The sequence below is a fragment of the Mytilus galloprovincialis genome, chromosome 8 (assembly GCF_965363235.1).
Source record: "Mytilus galloprovincialis chromosome 8, xbMytGall1.hap1.1, whole genome shotgun sequence".
Lineage (NCBI taxonomy): Eukaryota > Metazoa > Mollusca > Bivalvia > Mytilida > Mytilidae > Mytilus > Mytilus galloprovincialis.
In genome coordinates, this window is record NC_134845.1 from 29,035,986 (window position 1) to 29,046,240 (window position 10,255).

A 10,255-nucleotide genomic window follows, 5' to 3' on the forward strand; every position below is an offset into this window, starting at 1 on the left:
TCAATGTATACTTTAAAGTTTAAAATGAACCAACCGTGAGGCATAGTTGTATGTCACGGTTGGGTTGTAGCATGAGTGTATTATTTAATAAAAATTGTTTTATTTTTATAACACTTTATGGCGATAAATATGTCAAATATTGACGATCAGATTACTGAAATATGTAGGCAAATACAGTCGCTCAGTGAAAGTACAATACATAATGGACAAGATTTAATATCTTCTACACCTAAAGATCAGGGTATACGTCCGATGGTTTTTGAAGACAAAGCTCGATATTTGCATCCTATTCCGGAATTAACGAAAAATCAAAGTATTGCTCATACTGTTTGCTCTGGTTCGAATGATGTGAAAATCAAACCATCAAAATATGCTTCTTGGATGGATTACTTAGCACACTTTGAGATGTGTACCCTAGTTAATATGTGGTCTGAACACCAGAAAGGTTTGTACTTGGCCGTGTCACTGATTGGACAGGCTCAATCAGTCCTTAGTGATTTACCAAAAGAAAAGAGACAAATATTTTCAGACCTAGTATATGCACTGGGGAAACGCTTTGCTCCATCTTGTCAAACTGAATTACACCGGGTTTAATTTAAGGAATGTCGTCAAAAAGCAAATGACACTTTGCCGGGGTTAGGTCGGTCAGTTCGAAGACTTTCTTATCTGGCATACCCGACTGCTCCGTTAGAATTAAGAGACACGCTCGCCAAAGAACATTTTATAGATGCACTAGTAGACTTCGAAATGCGACTGAGAATTAAATAGTCTCATCTTAACGATGCTATACGGTTGACAGTTGAGCTTGAAGCTTACAACACTGCTGAGAGTAAAACACTGAAAAGCATAGGTCATTTACGACAGACTACAAGTGACGAACGGACAGAAGCAACTAATAGCCCTGTTACGGCGGTATCTATGGGACAAATAACGACATGGATGCAGTCGATTGAGAATAATTTACTGTCCTTAACAAACGAGATTAAAGATTTAAAGTCCCAAAGAAAGTTCCAACCACGGGGGAAGATAAATAGCGCACAAGGTCGAGGAAAAAGGTGTGGTCCTTGTTTTGATAGTGGAGAAATAGGACATTTTGCGAGAGATTGTCTCCATAATATTAGGATACAGAGTACTGAGGGTACAAATAACGATTTTGATACGGACGCTACGGTCAAAACACTGAAGTCTAAAGTTAAGTCCTCAAATAATGACAAAGGTGATGCTGCATCAGCATCAGCGGATTCAGGAATGTTTGTTGAATTAAGCATTCAAGATGTACCAGTCATGTTTGTGGTTCATACTGGAGCTACACTTACTTAAGCTTCTACAAGAGTGTATCATTCAATTCCTGACTTGTATAGACCGCATATGAGTTAAACTCAGTCACAAATTAAGTCCGTCTGTGACAACCATTTAAACCTTAGAGGTAAGGGTAGATTTACACTTGATTTTGGTAAAGAGAAGTTTACTTCAGAGGCCGTTGTAACTGACCTACAAGTCGATGGTTTTCTAGTACAAAGAAACAAGGGCTTTGCATACAAATGATGGCTCACTAAATCAAAACAGAACATATAACATAAAGGGAATACAGACTTATCTTAGAATCAGTCTTATATATAAAAAGGTATTGTAATAAGTACAGATAAACAATACAATTTAATGTACTTATTCTAATTCCAGAAGAACAAGGATAATATATGTGTTAATGAAAGTTTAATTTAAGCAATAGCAGTACAAGGTATACTAATAAACCTACTAAAATCATGGTTCTTGTGTTCTGTTGACTTTAAAAACACATTTGAAAAGAGTCTTAGTTGCCTTCCAAAACTCAGGATCCAGGAATGCATAGACGAACGGATTTATGAAATTATTTATCAAGTACGTATGATAGAGCCAAAGCACAACGATAAGTCGGTTCCTTGACAAATTATCCCAGAAATCGTGCATAATTCCTTCCAATGTTAGAATGATGCCCACATTAATGTAAATTTGTTCTTTACTCTGTTATTTCGTTTAAAATGTCCATAAATAGTACACCCAATTCTACCATATAAAAATATAAAAGACACTAGAATAAGAAAATTTACAGAAAGATAAACAATGCCATAGGCAGCGCCATCTATATCCGAATCATATTCCATTTTTCCACATCGTTTTCCTACAATAGTGCCCTCACTTGCAAAGTCGATATGGTCATACGTCATAGCTAGAGGCACTGCCATCGAAACTGCAAGTAAAAAGGACAAAGCAACCATTGCTCGTCTAACGTATAGGGATATTGTTATATTTTTACATATCTTCAAATATCGTTGAACAGCAATACACATTAAGACAAACACCGAAGTAAAGGCTGTAGTTGTTATAAAGAAGAGTGCAAATTTACATCCTAAACTGTTCTTTTAGTTCAAATGCATTGCAAGAAATACAATGTCTAATATAGGACAAACAATGCACGCTATTAGATCTGCTACTGCCAAAACAGGAATAAAGTACCTTTCGTCTGATACATCTTTCAACTGGTACTTATATACAACAATAACTATGCTATTGCCAATCAAGCCACATATCATATACACAGACAGAGCTGTAATATTGCCAATAATGTTTCTCGCAAATTCACTATGCCATTGCATCAACATTTTATTCGTATCATTATGCTCCATGATTAAATTTATCCAGGTGAAAATATAAGGAAAAATAGATGCAGACATGAGGAAGACACTTCAAAACAGATGAGTAAATTTATTTAATAGAGTTCTTCCTGCAGAAGTAATCATCATGTCCAAACAAATGGTAGAAACTTCCCATTTAAACTTTTGATATTATATCATATTAAAATGTAACATAATACTGACTTACTATTATGTTAGACAATCATGAAAATAAAAAGAATATGTTGCATTGTCACAATTTATTGTTTTTCTCACGACTATCTCACAGGACTAAAACTATTTATATTATTGGTGGTTTTTTCCATACCAATACTTCCGCGAAAAAGGATAAGGTATACTTCTGATATATAAACTATTTAACTCCAAAGTCAAAATTAGGTCTACTATAATAGACAAGTGATATTACTCCTTGTCATACCCTAAATTGCCAAAACAGAAACTTCTAAATATATGTGACATAGAAAACAATCTATAGGTGTCTGTCCCAATTCAGAAGGTTATAATTTAGTGGTTGTTTTACATTTGTCATGCCGGTGCCTTTGATAGCTTGCTACTCACGGTATGGGTTTGAATTTGACATACACGGTCATCTCAGTACTAGAATCTATGACAATCTTAATTTTGAAATTTTCTCCCACCTTTGTAGCAATATACCGTTCCCACCTTTTTATCAATAAATTATACCAATTTCACCTGCATATGGGATATATATTTCCCAACTTATTTGGTATTAAAGAGTTGGCAGCTGCTACTCAGACTTTGTGAAACGTCACCAGTGTCTGCGTAAACAGTTGATGAACCAGGGGTATGTCAAAAAACGTCTTGTAACTTTTCTAAAAAAAAAACCAGTATATTGGAGGGTATCAAGACCTTGTTGATAAATATTCCGTATCAACTTCACAAAAAATACACGATGGTCTTGAAGTATAGATTCTGAGTAATGACGTTGTTTATCATCCTAATATTGTGTTATAGTATTCGTTTATTTGTCTTTATGAAAATTACTAATATTTTGGATTTTTATTTCCATTTGCTAAAATTTACTGTCGAATCCACAGTGGGCATCGGTCAAAAGGTTTTGATGTTTGTTTACCATGATGTTGATGTGCCAAAATCGTTCATAAATCTTATCAAAACTTTTCTTTTCTTTTTGAAAGGCATTGGTTTATACCTATTAAGTATAAGAACATTAATTTGATGATTTATGCAACAAGAAACAAGTTTTTTTTATGTTTACATTTTTGGATATTGTACGTTGCTATGAAACAAAGTACCCCAAAGTACCGTCATATCTGGCTGAAATCTGTTATTTGTAATTTTAAAGACATTATAATACTTCCATGGTTAATTTTAATACAATATATGTTTCAAAGATGACAATGGATATGTTCCAATAGTGGCAATCCTGTCACCTTTTCCCCGAATGTGACCTACTGAATTAAACGCTAACTAGATTTGTTCTACCAAGAGCAACACGACGGGTGGCACATATAAAGCAGGATCTGCTTAATCTTCCAGAACACTTGAGATCACTCCCAGCTTTTGGTTTGGTTGGTGTTCTTCAGTCTTAGGGTTTCTATTTCATGTTGTTTATTCTTTAGTTTTCTATGTTGTGTCATGTGTACTATTGTTTGTCTGTTTGTCTTTTTCGTTTTTAGCCATGGCGTTGTCAGTTTATTGTCGATTTATGATAAAATTGAGAATGGAAATGGGGAGTGTGTCAAAGAGACAACCGACCATAGAACAGACAACAGCAGAAGGTCGCCAATAGGTCTTCAATGCAGCGAGAAATTCCCGCACCCGGAGACGTCCTTAAGCTGGCCCCATAATAAATATATATTAAGTTTGACTGTCCCTCTGGTATCTTCCGTCTCTCTTTTGTGTACTGTTGTTTGTTTGTTTGTTTGTTTGTTTTTGTTTTATTTAGTCATGGTGTTGTCATTTTATTTTCGACTGTCTTTTTGCATGTGTGCTAATTACGGTTTTACATATCATTAAGTCTTTTTAAGATGTGTGTTTTGAACACAACTGTGGATTATAGTAACGTGCAAAGAACATATAAGAAGCTTAATTCTTTTTTTGTATTTTTTAAATATTACAATAGATTTCAGAAGCTAAAAGAGAATCAAGTAATATAAAAAAAATATAACAGTCAATTAGAACAATTGAAGATTAGTGTGATAATAAAATTAAAAAAGCCTTGTACATTCTCTACGATATACAACTTAAAGGTATTGCAATATGCAAATACAATATACTGCAATATGTAGGTAAAAGTTACTGTAATATTCAAATAACATTAACTATATTATACAACTAAAAGACATATTTTATGCCGTAAATAACTACGAATTTGTCACACAGACAAATGTTTTAAAATCTTGGTTCAGGAGTTCTTTTGACTTTGGATACCCAATTGAATAGAGTCTTAGTTGCTTGCCAAAACTCAGGATCAAGAAATGCATAGATGAATGGATTTATTACATTATTTATCAAGTATGCATGGTATAGCCATAGGACAACGATAAGTTGGGTCATTGTTAAATTATCCCAGAAATCATGCAAAATTCCTTCTAATGTTAAAATAACACCAACGGGCGAAGTACTAACACTAAACACTATGGTTATAATCATAAACATGAATGTGAACTTGTTCTTTACACGTTTATTTCGTTTAAAATGTCCATAAATAGTACAACCTATTCTTCCATATAAAAATAAAAAAGTTATTAGTGCAAGAAAATCAACGGAAAGATAAACAATTCCATAGGCAGCGCCATCTATATCCGAATCATATTTGATTTTTCCACATCTTTTTCCCACAACAGTACCCTGGCTTGAAAACTCTATGTGATCATATGTCATCGCAAGGGGCACGGCCATCGAAAATGCAAGTAAAAAGGATAAAACAACCATTATTCGTCTCAAGTATAAAGGTATTGTTTTATTTTTACATATCTTCAAATATCGTTGAATAGCAATACACAATAGAACAAAACCCGAAGTAAATGCTGCAGTGGTTATAAAAACGAGTGCCATTTTACATCCTAAACGGTTAACGTAGTTCAAGTGCATCGCAAGAAACATAATGTCTAATATAGGACAAACGATACACGCTACTAGATCTGCTACTGCCAAAACAGGAATGAAGTATCTCTCATCAGAAACATCTTTAAACTGGTACCTATATACAACAATGACTATGGTATTGCCAATCAAGCCACATATCATATAAACACACAATGCAATAATATTTCCAATACTGTTTATTGCAAATTCACTATGCCATTCCACCAAAAATTCGTTCGTCTCATTAGGTGTCATTTTAACTTGATGTAGTTATTTCGATCAAGAAATGTTCATGTATTAACCGTGTAGGAACAAGGAAGAAACCTAGGTAATTAGTTAAATATTAAATTTTAATTGAGTGCCACCTTTGTGTTAGACACTCTGTCTTCTGTTAACAAAAGGAAGAAACAAACCATTATATGATTAACTCTATTATTGTTCGACAAACAATATACATATAACATATGTTTATATCTTCAAGACAAGGAAGAAATATTGTTCACCAGAATAATATATTGTTTTCCTTTAGCGTAACATGAATCATAATATTGATGTGAATTGTTTTATTGAACTGTTGTTCTATTTCTTAACTTGTCCAAGTTCAACTCGTGATACTTAAGTAATGGCATATTTTTGTGTTACATTATATCAAAGTTCCTTCTTTATGAAAATTAAGAAAGCCGTTTCATGTTACAAAATAATTTTTTTTGATATGATTTGAGTTGGTAGTTATAAAAACCTTTGGGTGAGAAACTTTAATTGAAAATCATATCTATTTCTACTTTCTGTGCGATTATATTCTTGCAAACGTGCGATTATATTTTTGCAAACGTATACAATAACATCTTGTTTTGACAATATAAATATACAGATTTACTGCGACATTTACCTCAATGATATAATACAGCCATCAACAATTGTCATTTTCCAGAAGTGCTATCTCTGTTTTATACAGGATACAACTACAATAATTCACGACACAAGATATTTATCGTGCTCTATTTAGAGTTTTTTCTTTTTTAGGCGTCGATGTTTCTTTATATGCATTCTTACGGTGTGTTTATTTTTTAACTTGTTCGCTATTCTGTTGTCTGTTGTCGCGTTTTGGTTTCAGTAAAAGTAATAAAGTATAACTGGTAAGTTATTCGGTCAGGGATATCGATACAACAAATTAGCCAGAACTGTTACCAACTTATTTCATAGATACAAAGATTTGGTTAAGAATTCTGATTGTTCACGTAGAATTCCAATCTCATTAAAATCCGATGTTCTGATACGCTACCCTCCAGTCCAGTCCATTGTAGATATTATGCAACCGAAAGAGGGCAAAAAAAAAGAACATACAGAATTTCACAAAGTTTTGTTTATCTCAGAGATTTAAATGAAATACATTCAAATATGAAGTTTTATAAATATTTATTGACGATTGAGAAAATCCTGGGCCTTATATTATAATTATGCTAAAATAGTGTTTTCCTATAATGTAACATGTATTATAGAATAGATTTGAATTGTTTTATTGAATTTTTTTTTCAGTACAACTACTACCGTGAACTAGCTAAGAGTTCATTCTTTAATTAGTTTACGTACTATGACAAGAATCATAAATGTGTGGCTAAAATTTCAAGAAGAGGGACGAAAGATACCAGAGTGACAGTCAAACTTATAAATCAAAAATAAACTGACAACGCTATGTCTAAAAATGAAAAAGACAAACAGACAAACAATAGTACACATGATATAACATAGAAACCTAAAGAATAAGCAACACGAACCCCATCGAAAACTAGGGATGATCGCAGGTGTTCCGGAAGGGTAAGCAAATCCTGCTCCACATGTGGGACCTGTCGTTTTGCTCATGTTATAACAAAAAATCCTAAAAAAAAACCTAATTCGGTAGGTCACATTCATGAAAGGGAAGGTGATTGTAGTTACGACGTAAGGAACATTTCCGAGATCATTTGTTAAACGGTTATTCTATAACGATCAACCAACTCGTGATGGCTTCCCTGTAATCTACGAAGGGATGATTTAAACTTCTCCATTTGGAACATTTGGTTTAATAACAGCAACCCTCTATGAAGAAAATCATGATAGGAAATACAAGCACGGTATACCGTATCAATTGAGAGATATATAATCCATATCACTAGTAGCCAGATTTAAGTCTGAAACGGTCATTTTGGTCTGATCAAGTCTTAATCGACTTAATTTACCGCTAGAGAAAAACGTTAAGACCTGTTTAGACACTCAGACTCTGTTAAGATATATCGTGTTCAGTCAGATCAGTCGTGTCAAGATAAACAAGACAGATTCATCTAGCATTCAAATAAGACTTGATTAGATCACGTTCAAATCAAATAAGACCAAAGGTGAAAAACCTGTTTAGTTGCTGTAAGATCGTGTTCAGTTGTGTTAAGATTTTAAATATTTTGAATAAAACGGGCGACACTTTATCTGTTTTTATCAGGGGTTACTCCCCCGTTATGAATAAAATCTCTATATCTTGGTTGATATTCTGTTGTGGTCTTTTAATATGACTGTATATCTATTTCATTAAATAAAGTATGCAAACTTTAAAAACCATTCATTTATTCCCGATAGAATCTTTAACATTTCTTTGGTTATATGAGAAAAGATTAATTGTTGTAACCGGAAAATGTGTCATAAAAACTTTGCAGTCATGCTTTCTGACATAAAGTAGTCCTGTATGTATGCATTCCGCCTCTAAAAATATAATGATCAGTAATATATCTCAAAGATGTTCTTAAACATTTTTTGTTTCTAATGTAAAGTAATAGTTCTTATCTATATTTGGTCAATAAACGTACATTTTAAGTATATAATTTACTTTATATTTTAAAATTTTACACAGATGACAGATGTTTGGTGAAAGTTATTTACATTTTAATAAACGGATTATTTAAGCAGTCAACCGAAACGGATGATCATTAACTAACTAAATAATTACCCATTCGTGGACGTAAAATTAATGAAGTTCCATGTTTTATCTTTTTTATAAAATGTATAAGGTTAAACCGGGTTAAATTATTACATTTACAAATAAAACCTTATTTTTTTTTAAATAAATGCAACAACAATATAACCATATTTAAAAAATTTAATTGACAGTTTATATTGACCATTATTTACATATAAAGACCGATGTCGATAACTCTCTTGAATTTTTTTTATCGTCATTTTTTAGCACGAACTGAATACAGGAGTAAATCATATCATAGAAAAATATCAAACAACGTTAGTTGAGGCACGATTGATAAAATCTAATGTACGGTTTATATTTCTGTTTCGTATCAGATTTGTTTAAGCACCAGTGTTACTTCTCATTTTGAAAAACAGTGAGACGCTTACTTGCTATTTCGGAATTGACCAAAAAGCTACAAAATAACGTAGCGAAATGACCGTTCTTATAGATTAGACTTTTGTTTTCCATTTTTAATTGTTTTACGCTAGTCATTTTAATGACCGTTATAGCTTGCTGTTCGATGAGGGCCAAAGCTCCGTGTTGAGGCCGTACTTTTGACCTCTAATTAAATTATACCATGTGACTTGATGGAGAGTTGTTTCATTGGCACACATACCACATCTTCTTATTTATATTAACCGGGAGAAATTTATAACATTTTCATTTAGATAAAAAAAAATATATAAAAAATCAGTAAATCAAATGGATTTATATCATATTGTTACATTCAAAAATCTTTAATTTTGATTGATAGTATGCAATATATGTTTTGCATTGCTCTAAAAATAATGTCCAGTGTCAAATATTACATATCGATGACCACTCAGATTAGTAACTTTATAGAAACTCATTTCCTTGGATGGTAGTACACGCTAGTATTTTGTCCTTTAAAGTTAGTCTGTCTGTTAAATAATTCACAGTTTAAGGAGAATTCTTCGTCATTTGCAAATAGATAAAAAAAAAAAGTATGAAAATTTCTATCAATATATTTAGCTTTTTTCTTTGTTTCTTAACAAATGATGTTCTAGTTTAAAGTATCAATTAAAAAATCCATATTTATAAAAACAAATCACCTGACTACGTCCTTAAGCATAACAGTTAGGTCAATATACATCCTTCACATATCTATTGTAAAAGAGGGACGAAAGATACCAAAGGGACAGTCAAACTCATAAATCTAAAACAAACTGACAACGCCATGGCTAAAAATGAAAAAGACAAACAGAAAAACAAAAGTACACATGATACAACATAGAAAACTAAAGAATAAACAACACGAACCCCACCAAAAACTAGAGGTGATCTCATGTGCTCCGGAAGGGTAAGCAGATCCTGCTCCACATGCAGCACCCGTCGTTTTGCTTATGTGATTACAAATCCGGTAAATAGTCTAATTCGGTAGGTCACATTCATGAAAGGGAAGGGGATTGTAGTTACGACGCAAGGAACATATCCGATATCATTTGTGAAACGGTTATTCCATAACGGTCAACCCGTGATGGCTTCCGTAAAATTTACGAAGGGGTGC